This window comes from Hyperolius riggenbachi, chromosome 4 (assembly GCF_040937935.1).
Source record: "Hyperolius riggenbachi isolate aHypRig1 chromosome 4, aHypRig1.pri, whole genome shotgun sequence".
NCBI classification, from domain to species: Eukaryota; Metazoa; Chordata; class Amphibia; order Anura; family Hyperoliidae; genus Hyperolius; species Hyperolius riggenbachi.
Window position 1 is genome coordinate 240,806,677 of NC_090649.1, and position 21,680 is coordinate 240,828,356.

A 21,680-nucleotide genomic window follows, 5' to 3' on the forward strand; every position below is an offset into this window, starting at 1 on the left:
GTTTGGCTTAAGGATGCTGATGCAAAATGTCGATCTGCTTATGTAAATTATTGAACTGTAATTGGTTGCGTCAGACCATTTGAGGTAACATATGCTCCTCCAATGCAATGTTTTTAAACTGGGGAGGATGACGCGCTGTCACAAGCCTGCAGCGCTATTGTGCCCTTACTTCTGTCCTAAGCCTGACATATACCTACAGCGCTACTGCGCCCTCACTTCCCCCCCCCCCCCTTTTTGTCCGCCGGACAATAAAGTTTATTTTAGCTTCCAGGTCGCCAAGGCGACCTTTAGAGCGACGCTATAAGTTCCCCCTTACAGGCGTGAGACGTCATCTGACGAAGGCGCTGAGCGCCGAAACGCGTAATGACGTCACACGCCGATTGACACTCCAGCGACGCCCACCCACCAGTGAGAGGATTCCCAGTCATCGGAAACCGCGCTGCTGGCCACAGCGCGCCATCCCCCACTGCAGAGGCAAGCGGCTGGCAGTCCGCTGAGATGCGATTTTTATCACTCATGTTTGTGAGTATAACTTTTAATTGTTAATAAAAACTCCTACACATTTAATGCACTATGGCGCGCTTCATCTTCTTCTAGATTCTCACTATGACTGTACTGCACATGCACGGCTGGGAGCACGAAGGGGACACACGTAGTCATGCCGCACATGCACAGTACAACACACCTGGGGACGACTAGAGAGAGAGACTGGGCTGGCCAGCGGAGGATCAGAGCGTCCTGGGAGGACAGCGGGGCAGCCCACAGGGCTGGAGCAAGCCACAGATAAGTATAAGTGCTTTTATATGTTTTTTCTTGGGTACACTTTATTTCCCTAGTGGTTCAGTGGCGGGTCCCCTTAATTCCCTGGTGGTCTAGTAGGTGGTCCAGTGGAGGCCTGGTGGGTAAGTATTACCTCCCCTAGGTCCAGCAGCTCTCCTCTGATTGGCATCCAGCCCCTACTGCCTCTAAGTACCAAGTCCAGGCTTGATGACATCAACAAGTTGGGCCCTAACACTAGGGGCAACGTGATGGTGGATGTCTGCAGGTGCGGGGGGGGGGGGGGGGTGCAATAACCGATAATCGTCAAGAGAATCAGAAGAGTTGAGAGCCCTTTTTCTCCAGCAACTGCCATAGTGATCACTATGATCAGTGGCAATCTTAGTGATCACATGATCAGGAGCCAATCATGCCGATTGATCAGTGAGGGGAGATGTCAGCTGTCATATGAATCTCCCCCTTCAGATACGCACAATCGCATAGGGACTAAGGTCACTTACAGTTACGTCCTATCAGCAGAAAAGCCAAAAACAGGACATAACTATAACTATAACTCTGAAGGAGTTAAAGTTACACTGAAGTGAAAAAAATGTAATATTGTATGTGTAGTACAGAAAATTAATAGAACATTAGTAGCAAAGAAAATAGATAAATCACACATTGTATTTTAATCTATGAAACAGAGCAGAGTTAATGAGCCTTTGACCTCCCCTGCAGTAAAACCTTAAGAGAATCTGTACTCTAAAATTCTTACAATAAAAAGCATACCATTCTATTCATTATGTTCTCCTGGGCCCCTCTGTGCTGTTTCTGCCACTCCCTGCTGTGATCCTGGCTTGTAATTGCCAGTTTTAGGCAGTGTGTACAAACAAAATACATGGCTGCTAACAGCATGTGATAGGCTGAGAGGACCTCAGTCTGTGACTCACACAGAGCCTACAGGCCCCCTGCAGGCTCTGTGTGAGGGTGTGTACAGCTTCTATCCTATCACAAGCAGTGCAGCACATTCCAGCCTGAGCCCGACAAAGCCATCAGAGGAGAGAAGATTAGATCATATAACAGAGATAATACAGCCACTGTGCAACTAGGAAAGGCTGCAGTAAGACAGACCACATAAGGACAGGTATAGGAACTTATAGGATTGAAGAAATAAGGCTGACAATTTTGTTACAGAGTCTCTTTAAGCTGTGTCTCACGGTTTCTTTGATGTATAAGTGCTTCACAAAATAAGACTGTCTCTGACCCAAGCTTGGTCAGAGAGCTCAGATCAGCTCTTTTGCCTAGATAACAAATGAAGTTTCTTAACTCTTCCTGTACTGGAAACAATATGAGACTCTGTTATTTGCTACTTCTATTTCGTAGCTGTACTACACATACAATTCATTATATCATAAGTTTATTTTCACTTTGGATTACCTTTAACTAGGTTTTCTAAACCTACTTTTAGGACTAGTTTAAAAATAAGATGATGATTTAGGTCAAGCTTATATAAAAATATGGGAAATTATAAAGGGTTCACAAATTTATAAGTACCTTTGTGTATATGAAAAAAAGACCACGGAGAGTGCTTTTTGTCTTATAATTGGGAGAAGCGTGTACAGTTTGGAACTTAGTGTGGAGACCTTTCCTCTACAGGCCTCATATTCTAGAGAAACGCCAGTAATTGTAAAGCTCTTGTGACAAATTTGTCTCTTTGCTAGACACAGAACAAGTCCTTGCCCTTCTGGATAGTACAGTGGGGAATGTGCAACATTTTTTGGATGTTTTGATTAGTTGTGGCGGATCTATAGCTTTACAAAGGGGCATGCTCAGGGCTCTATTGGCTTGTACAAACCATTCTCCAAGTAGCTGTGATAAGCTAAATACTGCAGAGTCCTGCACAATTTGAATGGATGCTCAAGAGTACTCAGGTCTTCAAGAGTGGTGTTCATGTAAAAGAAAAAAGAAAAACTTAGGTGAACAGAATACGCTTGAGATTAGTGTTCACAAGTTAAGGTTAAATAGGTCATTGTGTGGCAAGACTTCCAGTTACCACTGCTATAATATCAACAAAGTCTATAGCAATGTCTCTGAAAGTGCTTTGATTATTGTTATTAAAAAATAACAACCAGCCACGTTTTCTGCAAATAAATTTTGGTATTATGCAAGATTCTTTGCAGCATTAGGGCTGGGACCCACTAGACAAGTTTTGGCAGCGCTTGCCAATCGGCAAAGCGCTTTACCAGTGGATCCCGATGGGGGTGGTCCCACTAGCAGTGATGCACAAAATGCTGCGTGCAGCAGTTTAGATGCCAGTTATCATGTGATCTGCACTGGCAGTCTATGTGATAACTCACACTACAGCACCTATTAGAGACCAGGAGGCAGAAAAGGAAGACAGATCCCGTGCCTCTCTCCTGGCCCTGGATGGTGAGTCACTTGCATCTCGCACTGCTGTGCTCTCTGCATGATAAGGAGTCTGGCTATCCAGTGGCGGCTCCAGGAATTTTTTTTAAGGGGTGCTATGCAGGTGCTGGACCAATTTCCGGGGAAGCTGACGACCAGCAGCAAATAATGGGTGTGGCTACAACCTGCGGCGAAAAAATGGACGTGGTCATGACCACATGAGGGCGGGGCTAACTGTAATTTAAAATGTACCCAGGGTGAGAGTGATATGGTGGCTGCCATATTTATTTCATTTTAAACAATTCTAGTTGCCTGGCAGCCCTGCTGATCTATTTGGCTGCAGTAGTGAACTGAATTACACCAGAAACAAGCATGCAGCTAATCTTGTCAGTTCTGACAATATTGTCAGAAACCCATGACCTGCTGCATGCTTGTTCAGGGTCGATGGTTGAAAGAATTAGAGGCAGAGGACCAACACGGCAGCCAGGCAGCTAGTATTACTTAAAAGGAGATAAATATGGCAGCCTCAATATTATTCTCACCTCGGGTTTCCTTTATAAGTGCAACGCAAAGACAGAGGGCCCAAGTTGTGGTGACCCTTTCCCCAGAAAATTCACATAATTGTGCAGGTTTTCTCAAGAAAATACACGTAATGTGAGCAGATTTGAACAAAAACACGTTCAATAACCCCAATATGCACAATCGTTATCAGATATGACCCCAATATGCACAATCGTTACCAGATATGACCCCAATATGCACAATCGTTATCAGATATGATCTCAATATGCACAATCCTCAGCAGATCTGACCCCAATATGCACAATCGTTATCAGATATGATCCCAATATGCACAATCGTTATCAGATATGACCCCAACATGCACAATCGTTATCAGATATGACCCCAACATGCACAATCGTTATCAGATATGACCCCAATATGCACAACCGTTATCAGATATGATCCCAATATGCACAATCGTTATCAGATATGACCCCAATATACACAATCCTTATCAGATATGATCCCAATATGTACAATCCTCAGCAGATCTGACCACAATATGCACAATGCACAGCAGATCTGACCCCAATATGCACAATGCTCAGCAGTTCTGACCCCAATATGCACAATGCTCAGCAGTTCTGACCCCAATATGCACAATGCTCAGCAGATCTGACCCCAATATGCACAATGCTCAGCAGATATGACACCAATATGCACAATGCTCCGAAGATCTGACCACAATGTGCACAATGCTCAGCAGTTCTGACCCCAATATGCACAATGCTCCACAGATCTGACCACAATATGCACAATGCTCCGCAGATCTGACCCCAATATGCACAATGCTCCGCAGTTCTGACCCCAATATGCACAATGCTCAGCAGTTCTGACCCCAATATGCACAATGCTCAGCAGTTCTGACCCCAAATATGCACAATGCTCCGCAGTTCTAACCCCAATATGCACAATGCTCCGCAGTTCTGACCCCAATATGCACAATGCTCCGCAGATCTGACCACAATATGCACAATCGTTATCAGATATGACCCCAACATGCACAATCGTTATCAGATATGACCCCAATATGCACAATCGTTATCAGATATGACCCCAATATGCACAATCGTTATCAGATATGACCCCAATATGCACAATCGTTATTAGATATGACCCCAATATGCACAATCGTTATCAGATATGACCCCAATATGCACAATCGTTATCAGATATGACCCCAATATGCACAATCGTTATTAGATATGACCCCAATATGCACAATCGTTATCAGATATGACCCCAATATGCACATTTATTATCAGATATGACCCCAATATGCACAATCATTATCAGATATGACCCGAATATGCACAATCGTTATCAGATATGACCCCAATATGCACAATCCTTATCAGATATGACCCTAATATACACAATCCTTATCAGATCTGACCCCAATATGCACAATGCTCAGCAGTTCTGACCCCAATATGCACAATGCTCAGCAGTTCGGACCACAATATGCACAATGCTCAGCAGTTCTGACCCCAATATGCACAATGCTCAGCAGATCTGACCCCAATATGCACAATGCTCAGCAGATCTGATCCCAATATGCACAATGCTCAGCAGATCTGACCCCAATATGCACAATGCTCAGCAGTTCTGACCCCAATATGCACAATGCTCAGCAGTTCTGACCCCAATATGCACAATGCTCAGCAGATCTGACCCCAATATGCACAATGCTCAGCAGATATGACCCCAATATGCACAATCGTTATCAGATATGACCCCAATATACACAATCCTTATCAGATATGATCCCAATATGTACAATCCTCAGCAGATCTGACCACAATATGCACAATGCACAGCAGATCTGACGCCAATATGCACAATGCTCAGCAGTCCTGACCCCAATATGCACAATGCTCAGCAGTTCTGACCCCAATATGCACAATGCTCAGCAGATCTGACCCCAATATGCACAATGCTCAGCAGTCCTGACCCCAATATGCACAATGCTCAGCAGATCTGACCCCAATATGCACAATACTCCGCAGTTCTAACCCCAATATGCACAATGCTCCACAGTTCTGACCCTAATATGCACAATGCTCCGCAGATCTGACCACAATATGCACAATCGTTATCAGATATGACCCCAACATGCACAATCCTTATCAGATATGACCCCAATATACACAATCCTTATCAGATCTGACCCCAATATGCACAATGCTCAGCAGTTCTGACCCCAAGATGCACAATGCTCAGCAGTTCGGACCCAAATATGCACAATGCTCAGCAGTTCTGACCCCAATATGCACAATGCTCAGCAGATCTGACCCCAATATGCACAATGCTCAGCAGATCTGACCCCAATATGCACAATGCTCAGCAGATCTGACCCCAATATGCACAATGCTCAGTAGTTCTGACCCCAATATGCACAATGCTCAGCAGTTCTGACCCCAATATGCGCAATGCTCAGCAGATCTGACCCCAATATGCACAATGCTCCGCAGTTCTAACCCCAATATGCACAATGCTCCGCAGTTCTGACCCCAATATGCACAATGCTCCGCAGATCTGACCACAATATGCACAATCATTATCAGATATGACCCAAACATGCACAATCGTTATCAGATATGACCCCAATATACACAATCCTTATCAGATATGATCCCAATATGTACAATCCTCAGCAGATCTGACCACAATATGCACAATGCACATCAGATCTGACGCCAATATGCACAATGCTCAGCAGTCCTGACCCCAATATGCACAATGCTCAGCAGTTCTGACCCCAATATGCACAATGCTCAGCAGATCTGACCCCAATATGCACAATGCTCAGCAGTCCTGACCCCAATATGCACAATGCTCAGCAGTTCTGACCCCAATATGCACAATGCTCAGCAGATCTGACCCCAATATGCACAATGCTCCGCAGTTCTAACCCCAATATGCACAATGCTCCGCAGTTCTGACCCCAATATGCACAATGCTCCGCAGATCTGACCACAATATGCACAATCATTATCAAATATGACCCCAACATGCACAATCGTTATCAGATATGACCCAAACATGCACAATCGTTATCAGATATGACCCCAATATGCACAATCGTTATCAGATATGACCCCAATATGCACAATTATTATCAGATATGACCCCAATATGCACAATCATTATCAGATATGACCCGAATATGCACAATCGTTATCAGATATGACCCCAATATGCACAATCCTTATCAGATATGACGCCAATATACACAATCCTTATCAGATCTGACCCCAATATGCACAATGCTCAGCAGTTCTGACCCCAATATGCACAATGCTCAGCAGTTCGGACCCTAATATGCACAATGCTCAGCAGTTCTGACCCCAATATGCACAATGCTCAGCAGATCTGACCCCAATATGCACAATGCTCAGCAGATCTGACCCCAATATGCACAATGCTCAGCAGATCTGACCCCAATATGCACAATAGTCAGCAGTTCTGACCCCAATATGCACAATGCTCAGCAGTTCTGACCCCAATATGCACAATGCTCAGCAGATCTGACCCCAATATGCACAATGCTCAGCAGATATGACCCCAATATGGACAATCGTTATCAGATATGACCCCAATATACACAATCCTTATCAGATATGATCCCAATATGTACAATCCTCAGCAGATCTGACCACAATATGGACAATGCACAGCAGATCTGACGCCAATATGCACAATGCTCAGCAGTCCTGACCCCAATATGCACAATGCTCAGCAGTTCTGACCCCAATATGCACAATGCTCAGCAGATCTGACCCCAATATGCACAATGCTCAGCAGTCCTGACCCCAATATGCACAATGCTCAGCAGTTCTGACCCCAATATGCACAATGCTCAGCAGATCTGATCCCAATATGCACAATGCTCCACAGTTCTGACCCCAATATGCACAATGCTCCGCAGATCTGACCACAATATGCACAATCATTATCAGATATGACCCCAACATGCACAATCGTTATCAGATATGACCCAAACATGCACAATCGTTATCAGATATGACCCCAATATGCACAATCGTTATCAGATATGACCCCAATATGCACAATCGTTATCAGATATGACCCCAATATGCACAATCGTTATCAGATATGACCCCAATATGCACAATCGTTATCAGATATGACCCCAATATGCACAATCGTTATCAGATATGACCCCAATATGCACAATCGTTATCTGATATGACCCCAATATGCACAATTATTATCAGATATGACCCCAATATGCACAATCATTATCAGATATGACCCGAATATGCACAATCGTTATCAGATATGACCCCAATATGCACAATCCTTATCAGATATGACCCCAATATACACAATCCTTATCAGATATGATCCCAATATGTACAATCCTCAGCAGATCTGACCCCAATATGCACAATGCTCAGCAGTTCTGACCCCAATATGCACAATGCTCAGCAGTTCTGACCCCAATATGCACAATGCTCAGCAGATCTGACCCCAATATGCACAATGCTCAGCAGATCTGACCCCAATATGCACAATGCTCAGCAGTTCTGACCCCAATATGCACAATGCTCAGCAGTTCTGACCCCAATATGCACAATGCTCAGCAGATCTGACCCCAATATGCACAATGCTCAGCAGATATGACCCCAATATGCACAATCATTATCAGATATGACCCCAACATGCACAATCGTTATCAGATATGACCCAAACATGCACAATCGTTATCAGATATGTCCCCAATATGCACAATCGTTATCAGATATGACCCTAATATGCACAATCGTTATCAGATATGACCCCAATATGCACAATCGTTATCAGATATGACCCCAATATGCACCATCGTTATCAGATATGACCCCAATATGCACAATCGTTATCAGATATGACCCCAATATGCACAATCGTTATCTGATATGACCCCAATATGCACAATTATTATCAGATATGACCCCAATATGCACAATCATTATCAGATATGACCCGAATCTGCACAATCGTTATCAGATATGACCCCAATATGCACAATCCTTATCAGATATGACCCCAATATACACAATCCTTATCAGATCTGACCCCAATATGCACAATGCTCAGCAGTTCTGACCCCAATATGCACAATGCTCAGCAGTTCGGACCCCAATATGCACAATGCTCAGCAGTTCTGACCCCAATATGCACAATGCTCAGCAGATCTGACCCCAATATGCACAATGCTCAGCAGATCTGACCCCAATATGCACAATGCTCAGCAGATCTGACCCCAATGTGCACAATGCTCAGCAGTTCTGACCCCAATATGCACAATGCTCAGCAGTTCTGACCCCAATATGCACAATGCTCAGCAGATATGACCCCAATATGCACAATGCTCAGCAGATATGACCCCAATATGCACAATCGTTATCAGATATGACCCCAATATACACAATCCTTATCAGATATGATCCCAATATGTACAATCCTCAGCAGATCTGACCACAATATGCACAATGCACAGCAGATCTGACGCCAATATGCACAATGCTCAGCAGTTCTGACCCCAATATGCACAATGCTCAGCAGTCCTGACCCCAATATGCACAATGCTCAGCAGATCTGACCCCAATATGCACAATGCTCAGCAGTCCTGACCCCAATATGCACAATGCTCAGCAGTTCTGACCCCAATATGCACAATGCTCAGCAGATCTGACCCCAATATGCACAATGCTCCGCAGTTCTAACCCCAATATGCACAATGCTCCGCAGTTCTGACCCCAATATGCACAATGCTCCGCAGATCTGACCACAATATGCACAATCATTATCAGATATGACCCCAACATGCACAATCGTTATCAGATATGACCCAAACATGCACAATCCTTATCAGATATGACCCCAATATGCACAATCGTTATCAGATATGACCCCAATATGCACAATCGTTATCAGATATGACCCCAATATGCACAATCGTTATCAGATATGACCCCAATATGCACAATCGTTATCAGATATGACCCCAATATGCACAATCGTTATCTGATATGACCCCAATATGCACAATTATTATCAGATATGACCCCAATATGCACAATCATTATCAGATATGACCCGAATATGCACAATCGTTATCAGATATGACCCCAATATGCACAATCCTTATCAGATATGACCCCAATATACACAATCCTTATCAGATATGATCCCAATATGTACAATCCTCAGCAGATCTGACCCCAATATGCACAATGCTCAGCAGTTCTGACCCCAATATGCACAATGCTCAGCAGTTCTGACCCCAATATGCACAATGCTCAGCAGATCTGACCCCAATATGCACAATGCTCAGCAGATCTGACCCCAATATGCACAATGCTCAGCAGTTCTGACCCCAATATGCACAATGCTCAGCAGTTCTGACCCCAATATGCACAATGCTCAGCAGATCTGACCCCAATATGCACAATGCTCAGCAGATATGACCCCAATATGCACAATCATTATCAGATATGACCCCAACATGCACAATCGTTATCAGATATGACCCAAACATGCACAATCGTTATCAGATATGTCCCCAATATGCACAATCGTTATCAGATATGACCCTAATATGCACAATCGTTATCAGATATGACCCCAATATGCACAATCGTTATCAGATATGACCCCAATATGCACCATCGTTATCAGATATGACCCCAATATGCACAATCGTTATCAGATATGACCCCAATATGCACAATCGTTATCTGATATGACCCCAATATGCACAATTATTATCAGATATGACCCCAATATGCACAATCATTATCAGATATGACCCGAATATGCACAATCGTTATCAGATATGACCCCAATATGCACAATCCTTATCAGATATGATCCCAATATGTACAATCCTCAGCAGATCTGACCCCAATATGCACAATGCTCAGCAGTTCTGACCCCAATATGCACAATGCTCAGCAGTTCTGACCCCAATATGCACAATGCTCAGCAGATCTGACCCCAATATGCACAATGCTCAGCAGATCTGACCCCAATATGCACAATGCTCAGCAGTTCTGACTCCAATATGCACAATGCTCAGCAGTTCTGACCCCAATATGCACAATGCTCAGCAGATCTGACCCCAATATGCACAATGCTCAGCAGATATGACCCCAATATGCACAATCGTTATCAGATATGACCCCAATATACACAATCCTTATCAGATATGATCCCAATATGTACAATCCTCAGCAGATCTGACCACAATATGCACAATGCACAGCAGATCTGACGCCAATATGCACAATGCTCAGCAGTCCTGACCCCAATATGCACAATGCTCAGCAGTTCTGACCCCAATATGCACAATGCTCAGCAGTTCTGACCCCAATATGCACAATGCTCAGCAGTTCTGACCCCAATATGCACAATGCTCAGCAGATCTGACCCCAATATGCGCAATGCTCCGCAGTTCTAACCCCAATATGCACAATGCTCAGCAGTTCTGACCCCAATATGCACAATGCTCAGCAGTTCTGACCCCAATATGCACAATGCTCAGCAGATCTGACCCCAATATGCACAATGCTCAGCAGATATGACCCCAATATGCACAATCGTTATCAGATATGACCCCAATATACACAATCCTTATCTGATATGATCCCAATATGTACAATCCTCAGCAGATCTGACCCCAATATGCACAATGCTCAGCAGTTCTGACCCCAATATGCACAATGCTCAGCAGTCCTGACCCCAATATGCACAATGCTCAGCAGTTCTGACCCCAATATGCACAATGCTCAGCAGTTCTGACCCCAATATGCACAATGCTCAGCAGTTCTGACCCCAATATGCACAATGCTCAGCAGTTCTGACCCCAATATGCACAATGCTCAGCAGTTCTGACCCCAATATGCACAATGCTCAGCAGATCTGACCCCAATATGCACAATGCTCAGCAGATCTGACCTCAATATGCACAATGCTCAGCAGTTCTGACCCCAATATGCACAATGCTCAGCAGTTCTGACCCCAATATGCACAATGCTCAGCAGATCTGACCCCAATATGCACAATGCTCAGCAGATCTGACCTCAATATCCACAATGCTCAGCAGTTCTGACCCCAATATGCACAATGCTCAGCAGTTCTGACCCCAATATGCACAATGCTCAGCAGTTCTGACCCCAATATGCACAATGCTCAGCAGATCTGACCACAATATGCACAATGCTCAGCAGATCTGACCTCAATATGCACAATGCTCAGCAGTTCTGACCCCAATATGCACAATGCTCAGCAGTTCTGACCCCAATATGCACAATGCTCAGCAGATCTGACCCCAATATGCACAATGCTCCGCAGTTCTAAACCCAATATGCACAATGCTCTGCAGTTCTGACCCCAATATGCACAATGCTCCGCAGATCTGACCACAATATGCACAATGCTCAGCAGTTCTGACCCCAATATGCACAATGCTCAGCAAATCTGACCCCAATATGCACAATGCTCAGCAGATCTGACCCCAATATGCACAATGCTCAGCAGATCTGACACCAATATGCACAATGCTCAGCAAATCTGACCCCAATATGCACAATGCTCAGCAGATCTGACCCCAATATGCACAATGCTCCGCAGATCTGACCACAATATGCACAATGCTCCGCAGATCTGACCACAATATGCACAATGCTCAGCAGTTCTGACCCCAATATGCACAATGCTCAGCAGATCTGACCCCAATATGCACAATGCTCAGCAGTTCTGACCCCAATATGCACAATGCTCAGCAGATCTGACCCCAATATGCACAATGCTCCGCAGATCTGACCACAATATGCACAATGCTCCGCAGATCTGACCACAATATGCACAATGCTCAGCAGTTCTGACCCCAATATGCACAATGCTCAGCAGATCTGACACCAATATGCACAATGCTCAGCAGTTCTGACCCCAATATGCACAATGCTCAGCAGTTCTGACCCCAATATGCACAATGCTCAGCAGTTCTGACCCCAATATGCACAATGCACAGCAGATTTGACCCCAATATGCACAATGCTCCGCAGCTCTGACCCCAATATGCACAATGCTCCGCAGTTCTGACCCCAATATGCACAATGCTCCGCAGATCTGACCACAATATGCACAATGCTCAGCAGTTCTGACCCCAATATGCACAATGCTCAGCAAATCTGACCCCAATATGCACAATGCTCAGCAGATCTGACCCCAATATGCACAATGCTCAGCAGATCTGACACCAATATGCACAATGCTCAGCAAATCTGACCCCAATATGCACAATGCTCAGCAGATCTGACCCCAATATGCACAATGCTCCGCAGATCTGACCACAATATGCACAATGCTCCGCAGATCTGACCACAATATGCACAATGCTCAGCAGTTCTGACCCCAATATGCACAATGCTCAGCAGATCTGACCCCAATATGCACAATGCTCAGCAGTTCTGACCCCAATATGCACAATGCTCAGCAGTTCTGACCCCAATATGCACAATGCTCAGCAGTTCTGACTCCAATCAGCAGCACCACTTGAAAAAGAAAAGAAAAACCCATTTACTCACCTAGTCAGAAGACCTCCTGTTCCTACCTCCTCCTCTCCCGACCTCCTTGTGGCGCGCAGCTCCCACGATCCTCTTCCTTCACGTGACTTCCTGCCTGCACTACCCGGCGAACAGGGCTACGGGAAAATGGCCGCCCGAAGCCCTGCACTGCAGACTCCAAGTCTGCAGAGCAGGGCTTCGGGCGGCCATCTTACCGTAGCCCTGCTCTGCTGCTTTGGGCTGCCGCTGTGAACTGACTCAGCGTCTCTTAAGCTGGTCACGAACGGTCCAATTTCTAGCGAAAAATCGTTTGAGCGATCAGAAATTCTGATCAGACGAAAAATCGTTCATTACACCATCAACTAACCAATCATTGCTTCCTATCTATCACGACCACCAAGAAAATCCAAATTTTCGTTCGATGAAAATTCATTCGGGCGACATTTTTTTCACTCGTTCATAATCGATTGTGTCCACCAATGGAGATTTACAACCAATCCGATCCGAATTTCTGATCGCTCGAACGATTTTTCGCTAGAAATTGGACCGTTAGTGGCCAGCTTTAGACGCCTGAAGTCAGTTCACGCCAGGGGGTGCTTTGGGGGTGCTTGGACAAATTTAGGGGGTGCTTGAGCACCCCCCTGGCGCCGCCACTGTGGCTATCTAATACCTGGAGTCATAACAACTACATTGGCTAGCTATACTATATGGCTACATTCTGGCTACTCATCCTTGGGGAAGCTGCATGCATCTGGCTACCAAATACTGGGGGCTCCTCTGGCTACCTATACTGGGGGGGGGGGGCTGCATCTTGCTACCTAATATTTGGGGCACTGCTGGCTACCTATACTGAGGGGGCTACATTTGACTACCTGTACTGGGGAGCTACCTAATGCAGGGGGTTCCTCTTGTTAATGATACTAACTATAATGGAGGGGGGAGGGGCCTATGCCTGTCTACCTAAGGGGCCACCTCAGGCTATCGCATCACAACAATGTGCTCTTCAGTCTGAGGGAGGAGGGGGGATTTTTTGTACCCTGGAAGAGCTATGTAGCCTAGAAATTGCCCTGTATCAACCTATCAAATTGTATATTCAGAACAATACATGGACTTTAAAGCTTGGAGTTTTGCTTTAAAGCTAGCACTAAAATATCAAAAACTTTGTAGAAAATACACTGAATGTTTCAATAGTATAATGACTGCTTGACGAGTTGCGTTTATTTGTCCTTTGTTTGTACCTTCCCTGACTCCAGAGAAGTCTAGCTTGTGTGTAAGCTCTGCTATATTCATTTATATGCAAAAACGGCACTCAAAACATTTTTCTTTTTCAAAGCCTATCACTTGTACATGTGGACATCTACAAGACTAGAGCTTCTTGAAGATGCGTGCCTTTGTGCACAGGCGAGGCTATCAGATGGCTGCCTAATTAGATGCTCCTGTTGTATTGGCTTTCACAGCAGGATAGAATAACAGTTAGTAATTCTTTAAAAAAAAGTTTTAGATTACTCAACATAAAAAATGTATGGATCTCTGGTCAACATTTGCAGAGTGGCTTTAGAAGCAGAGATGACATTTAAGAATCCCCTCAAGACTTTTTACTGTCCTGTTGCTTTATATCTGCTGATATTTTTTTCACAGCAGAACCTGATGTCAGATGTTTACTGGGAAAAACTACAACAGTCACTCGTACACTTAAGAAAACAAAACAATTGTCAAAAGGGTGGCTTTTAAAAGTGGTGCAAGTTCCAAGATCTAGTCTCCTGCTTAAACAGATGAAGGGTGAAGTGACAGAATATAGGATATATACATATTCTGATTAAAGGCGTTGTATGCTGATAGCATGCAAGTACAGTTTATTCTAGATATACTAGGCATACTATAATGAATATTAATTTAATGTTCCTATCAAAACAACACATACTTGTGGTATTGGATATTCTTATTGTGTTATGCATTAACTATTTATGTTTTAAGTACGGTATGTACTTGTATTGTTGGTTGTTCCTTTTGAACTATGTACTGGCAACTCACATTTGTTTCATTCTTCAATCTACACAGCTCTACAAAAGATGATAGGGCATATTAATCATAATTAGCATCACAGTATCAGGGAAGAAACGTGAGATTGTTTAAATTCTATGACATGGCATTATGAAGCCTACATTTAAATATAAGCCATTTTCTTTTTCTTTAGTATTTATATAGCGCTTTATATATCTGATATATATATGGTCTTGTCACTAGCTGTCCCTCAGAAGAGCTCACAGTCTAATCTAGTCTTTAGTCTTTTGGAATATGGTCACAGTCTAGTCTTTTGGAATGTGGGAGGCTAGTGAATTGCCTGCAGGAAACGCACACAAAAATAGAGAGATACAAACTCCATGCAGATACAAACTCCAACGCCACACCATCTTTTCAATGTATTCATAAATGTATGTTGAAAAGATATTCTTGTTATGTAAAGACAGGCACACTCAAATAAATGTCACTGAATAGTAGATTTACTTCATCCAGAAGAATTTACAATTGCAATTGTATAGTGACAATCCAGGTGGTAAACCGGCAAGTAGATGGTTACCAACAAATAATAACGGTCCACCAGGGAGGCCAAACCTTTTTCTTCGATATAGTAAGCAGCAGGGGTGTTGCTAGCCCCAAAGGTCAGTGACACGTGCCCCTGATCTATTATGAGGTGCCCCGGATGTCCCCAGCTGAGTAGAGGCACCACAGTACTCAGCATACCCCATAGAGGCACCACAGCACCCAGCATTCCACCACAGCACCAAGCATGGAATTACAGCATGCAGCGTGCCCCATACCCCCATTTCTGTGTGCTTTGGTGCCATGCTAGGTGCTATGATGCCTCTATATGGGCATATTGGGTGCTGTGATGCCATGCTAGGTGCTGTGATGCCTTTATGATGGCATGCAGGTGGCTGTGGTTCTAATGAAAACAAATCTTTATTGACAACTACTATCAAATAGGCAAAACATGCTGAACAAAAACGCATTCAAGCGCATTTAAGTGCATGTAACATACAGCACATGGGTCTGCTTTAACAAAGTGCACCGCAACACACTGAAACGTGTTATGAAACACACATCAATGCATACGTTTTTTAATCATGCGCTTAAATACGTTTCTGAATGCACAAATGTGTGCCAAAACTTAGGGAGAATCAGTTGATTGCTGTTTTCTTTAGCCTCCACAATAAAAACAAAACAAAAAGAAAAACAGGTGTGGCATATAATTTGTGACAAGGAATTCAGAGCCTGGTCAGCCCCTGACATGATGGCAGGCAGGTTCTTGTAGTGTCTTGTCAGACATGTTTAGAGGGTTGGATCGGTGGGCTTGAGGAGGATGGGAAAGCCTCTGGACTATACATAGGCTACCCTCTCATGAGATAAGAATCTAACTTTTACTTTTTCCCATGCTTCAGGTTCACTTTCCCCTATTTACAAAGCAAAGACATTGAAAATACAGGTTTAACAACTTTAGAATGTAAGAGAACACCAGACATATCTTTCGATTTTTAAAGCTTTTGCTAATATGGATAGAGAGTCATTGGGAAATTTCTTACAATTTTGCTAAATGCTTAAAACAAAAAGAAATAACCCGAAAATGAGTTGTTTTTCTGATTCAGAGTAACAGAAAGATGAAGCAGTATGAGGGCTAATAAGTGATTCTGAGGATCCATATTACTTTGTAAAGTCAAGTCAGGTTACATTTGTCTCATAGAATGGTGAGACATATCTAGAATAATATTAAGCATCTAACATTTACTCTTCTGCTGTTTAGCTCTTTTATGGCAAGACTGTTATCGACTTTAGCAGCAACTTTGATTAGGTTTGAACCTATGTGGAAAAGTGATCGAAGTTACATTTAATCTGCTTAGAGAAGTATGGCTTCCTGTCAGTGTTTTCTATATTTTTGTCAGCTATTCTTTCATGCATATAACATTTAAAAAGGTTATCAGACAAAAAGCAAAACACCTGTGCTGTATAATTAGGCTCTTGAGGAAGCTGCTTCTTCTAAGCTTGTGCCACATACTAGTTCTAAACATCTTTGTAACCAGTTTGTTGCACTATAGTCAAAAAATTGGGGTTTCCATAAGTTCCAAAACATACATGTATTTTCCATTCTGATAGTCCTTTCATTGGCATGTGGACTGGCACTTCATTATACAGTTCTGTTGAGAAAGCTGAATAAATTGAAACTGGATCTCAGTTGGGGGAAACAGACTTTTCATGTAGCTGTGCTGAGAGTTCATTTTAACTAGACTGGAGAAGTGCTCTCAACTTGAATTGTACTTGCTGTGGAATGGGCCAATTGTATGTCAGGTGCAATTTTCATGAGGTTTTCAGTCATTTCTAATGCTGGGTACACACAATACAATTTCCCGGCCGACAGATGGGAATCAGCGATTATTTCTGACATGTCCAATCATCTCCCGATCGATAAAGTGATCGATTTTACACACTTATAATTGGAAAATGTATCGCTTTATCGGTCGGGTGCACTTTGGACATGTACACACGATACAACTTCCCGTCCGATCACCCGTCGATCAGCAGGGAAATTGCATCGTGTGTACCCTGCATAAGCCTAAACACCAGTGACCCCCAATCCATCCAAACAGGAAATATATGTTTGAAGGAATCTTCCGGGAGTTGTAATATTCATGTAACAGTTGCTCCAACTCTCTGCTCTCAATTGTGTTACTTGCATATGTAAAAAAAAAAAAGGTGTTAAATAGATTAATTACTCCCAATCTTTTGAGACAAGAAAGAGGGAAACCTTTAAAGAGAACCCGAGGTGGGATTTAATTATGTTACTGGGGCACAGAGGCTGGTTGTGCACACTAAGACCAGCCTCCGTTGCCCCATGGTGTGCTCCATGTCCCCCCTGTGCGCCGCTATACACCCCGCAGTGCTGGTGACACGCAGCGCGTCGCCAGCACAATGTTTACCTATGCGCTGTCAGTCAGCGCCGCTCCCACGCCTCCTCCGCATCGGCGCTACCCGCCCACGTAGCTTCCCTCCTATCAGCGGGAGGGAAGGGACACGGGCGGGTAGCGCCGATGCGGAGGAGGCAGGGGAGCGGCGCTGACAGACAGCGCTTAGGTAAACATTGTGCTGGCGACACGCTGCATGTCGCCAGCACTGCGGGGGGTATAGCGGTGCGCAGGGGGGATATGGAGGCCCACCATGGGGCAACGGAGGCTGGTCTTAGTGTGCACAACCAGCCTCTGTGCCCCAGTAACATAATTAAATCCCACCTCGGGTTCTCTTTAAGAAACACCCCTGCCACACCCTTAGCCACACATCCCACAAACTGAGACAGGTTTTCTCAGGGCCTACTCCAAGCCGTGCAGTGCCTGCTTTGGGCACTGCCATACACCGTAATGTTAATTATGGCTATAACAGCGCTGGGGGTGGGAATTTTACTGAAAGCACTGTAAGTCAGGTGCTGGCAATTACCCTCCATTACCTAGTGCAGGGAGAGCCTTCTCTCGGCTTCTCCCTGCACCCAATTGACAACCGCAGGAAACATAGCTACTACCCATTACATAATCATTAGTTTCCCTTCATATTAACATTTGAAAATAATACAAATATCAATTTAAAGGCCGGAAATACAGTTTACCCAGCAAGCTCATGGTGAACCAGAACTCAGTGGAGTGTGTAAGGGGCTACAAAGGACCAAAAAGTCCTCTTACTAAAATGTTAAGCAAAACAAAAGTTTGCCTTCTTAAAACAGAAGGTATCTGCAATTATTCAGGTTGGGGAGAGCATATGATGTCTCCCATGATGCATCACTGCTGAATATGTTAATCATCTTTTGTTGTCCCTGTGAGCTAACCACCCCCCCCCCCCCCCCCCAGAACCGCTAGAATGCAATGACGTGTCAGCTTATTAATTGTACAGATTTCTATTTCTCTATAGAAAAATAGATATATGTACATAGATCTGTACATCAGTCCAGAAAGAGGCTGTGGGATTTGGTTCCAAAAAAGGGACAGTAGGAAGCTATGCCCCCTCCTAGCTCTCTGTTACAGAAGGTCTAGCGCACTGGCAGTCTGGGACGCAACCTCTTATTTTGGTGAATTACCAACTAGGAATACGTTCCCATCCTTTAGTACCAGGAAGGGGAAGGAATAGGAGAATAGGACTATAAACTGATCTAGAGTGTTGGTTGGATCCAGTCAAAGAAAAACAAGAGACTCGTCAGATTATACTTGAGAACATAACTATTTACATTCATTACTCAAATCTACAATGTTCTGCTTACTGTTATGAATCACTATCTGGATGCCTATATATAGCAAGAGATACAGCTGCATTATCTCTCAGATAGACCAGTTGTGCTTCTACAGAAGAGGTCAAAGTTTGCCCACTGAGCTGTCAATTATGTAAAATAAATTAAAAAACAACACAAGGGATAAAACATTGTTGCTAAAAGTAATATTGCAGCAGACTGGGATTTAGATTGTGTTTCATATGAAGAAAATCTTAAGTGCTGATTGACCAGTAGTTATAGGTTATAGCTAATCAGTGTTTTTACACATGCTATGGGAATGCCCTCCAATCCCAAGTATTACCGCTGTTTATATAGTATCTCTATGATCCCCTATACACATGCATATGGATTCACAAATGTAAGAACAGAATACTTTTCCTAAAGCAAAGTGCCTAGGAACAAGAAGTGCTGGCAGGTTGGGAAGTTGCTTGTGGATCTTTACAAAGGTAAAAACATACCTCTGCAAATGACAATTGTTTCAATGAGCAATCCAGTAGTTGTAAAATAATTCTTTATATACTGATATACTGATATGTACCTGGCACAGATGTTCTTTACCTCCATTGATTTGTGCCACCGATGAGTGCTGAAGTAAATACAATTCTCATGAGTGTAAATGGACAGTAATAAAAACTAGGCAACAGTCCTTAACCTTTCTCACTCCATCCAACCCCTCCCTCTCAACCACCAAAAATACCATAACAAAACTGAAAGTAGGCCCTAAAGTATAGCTCATTGAATGGTTTCTGCATAGATATGTGCATAAATATGTGGAGGTAAGCAAGAGGTAATCAACCTACCTTGAGTTCTTATTCAAAGCAGACCTAGACAAAACATTATCCTGCTGAGCTCCAGCCTGGCGCCTAATAGGAAGGAAGAGGAGAATTTTCAGGATTGTAACCCGGCTTTGCTTTCCCTCAAATGACCTGATTTGCATAGGTGCAGTTGCCAGAGAATAACATCACGAAGGAGCTGTCTGCATGTTCAGAACCTGCAAGTGGGGACAGTCTCCAAACCTGCCAAGGCTCAGCAGGAGGTTTTTCATTTTGTTTAACAGAAATGCTAGGGGAGTGGTAAGTAAAGCAGTTAGAAACACAGGGCCAGATTTATCAAGAGTGTCTGAGACAAAATATTAGTAGGTTTTTAGAAATCAGTGCAGAACTGTCTCAGATATCCTAAGAAATCACTAGATAGTGCAGATTCCTTCTTAAACTGTAAGGAATAGAAGGAGCTAGGAAAGTCTCTCATGCGGTGCAGTGTGTGAGGGGAATTGCTGTTGCTGAGGTAACCAACACACCTGCTGTCAGCAAGCTCTGAGTGAGGGGGAGGAGCCCTTCACAAATCACATCTAGCCTACACTGTATTACTGCTAATGATCACTTCTTAATCTGCAGCAGTTAAGGAATGCATTTGCACTTTTCTTAACTGTAGTGTAGCTCTAGAAATCCACCCTAAACTGCCACTATTACATAGGCTTTGGGAAGTTTCTTACTATCATGCAGAACTGTTCTTCTGCTGGTTAGAACAGTTTTAGAAGAAAAAACTGTAGGAAATGCTTTGATAAATCTGGCCCAGAGTCTACTAACTTGTACATTTTACATTTAATATGGCTAAAGCAAACCTAAAACCCCATGACCTCATATATTATACATTAAATTATGATTCTTCTGCCTAAGCAAAAACTACAGTGAACAGAAGGACCAGCTGGCACCAGAAAAGCAGGGATGATGCCACCAAATATCTTCCATTCTTCTGTATGTTAATCAGGAATGCTTAATGTCAACTTTGTAGGAGAGCAAATTTTTAGCAGTAATGCATAATCTAAAGCTAGGAAAGCATGGCAAGCAAGTCTTCACTGATCAGGTCAACAGTTAATGATTGTAGCAGAAGAAAGGACTCTACTTTCCCCATAAACTTCCTCCTTAGTTATCTCCCTTCACTGAGTCTGTAATTCTCCCTGAAATCGTACCTGCCTACCTGCAGGGGTTGGCGAGTGCCAGCAGCCAGAGTCTAATGGCTGAAAAGGAGCTGACAGGAGGAACTGGGGGAAATTGAGGATTGGGACATCACAAACA

General features: G+C 43.6%; 1 long non-coding RNA gene across 1 annotated transcript in view; it reads right to left on the reverse strand.

Moving 5' to 3' along the window:
• The window catches only part of LOC137571824 (uncharacterized), a 36,826-nt gene extending 15,968 nt beyond the window's left edge, over positions 1 to 20,858 (reverse strand). Inside the window, exon 1 of the long non-coding RNA XR_011031444.1 lies at positions 20,406 to 20,858. This is a non-coding gene — a long non-coding RNA (uncharacterized lncRNA). The remainder of the gene's footprint in view (positions 1 to 20,405) is intronic.
• Between the last annotated feature and the right edge of the window lie 822 nt (positions 20,859 to 21,680).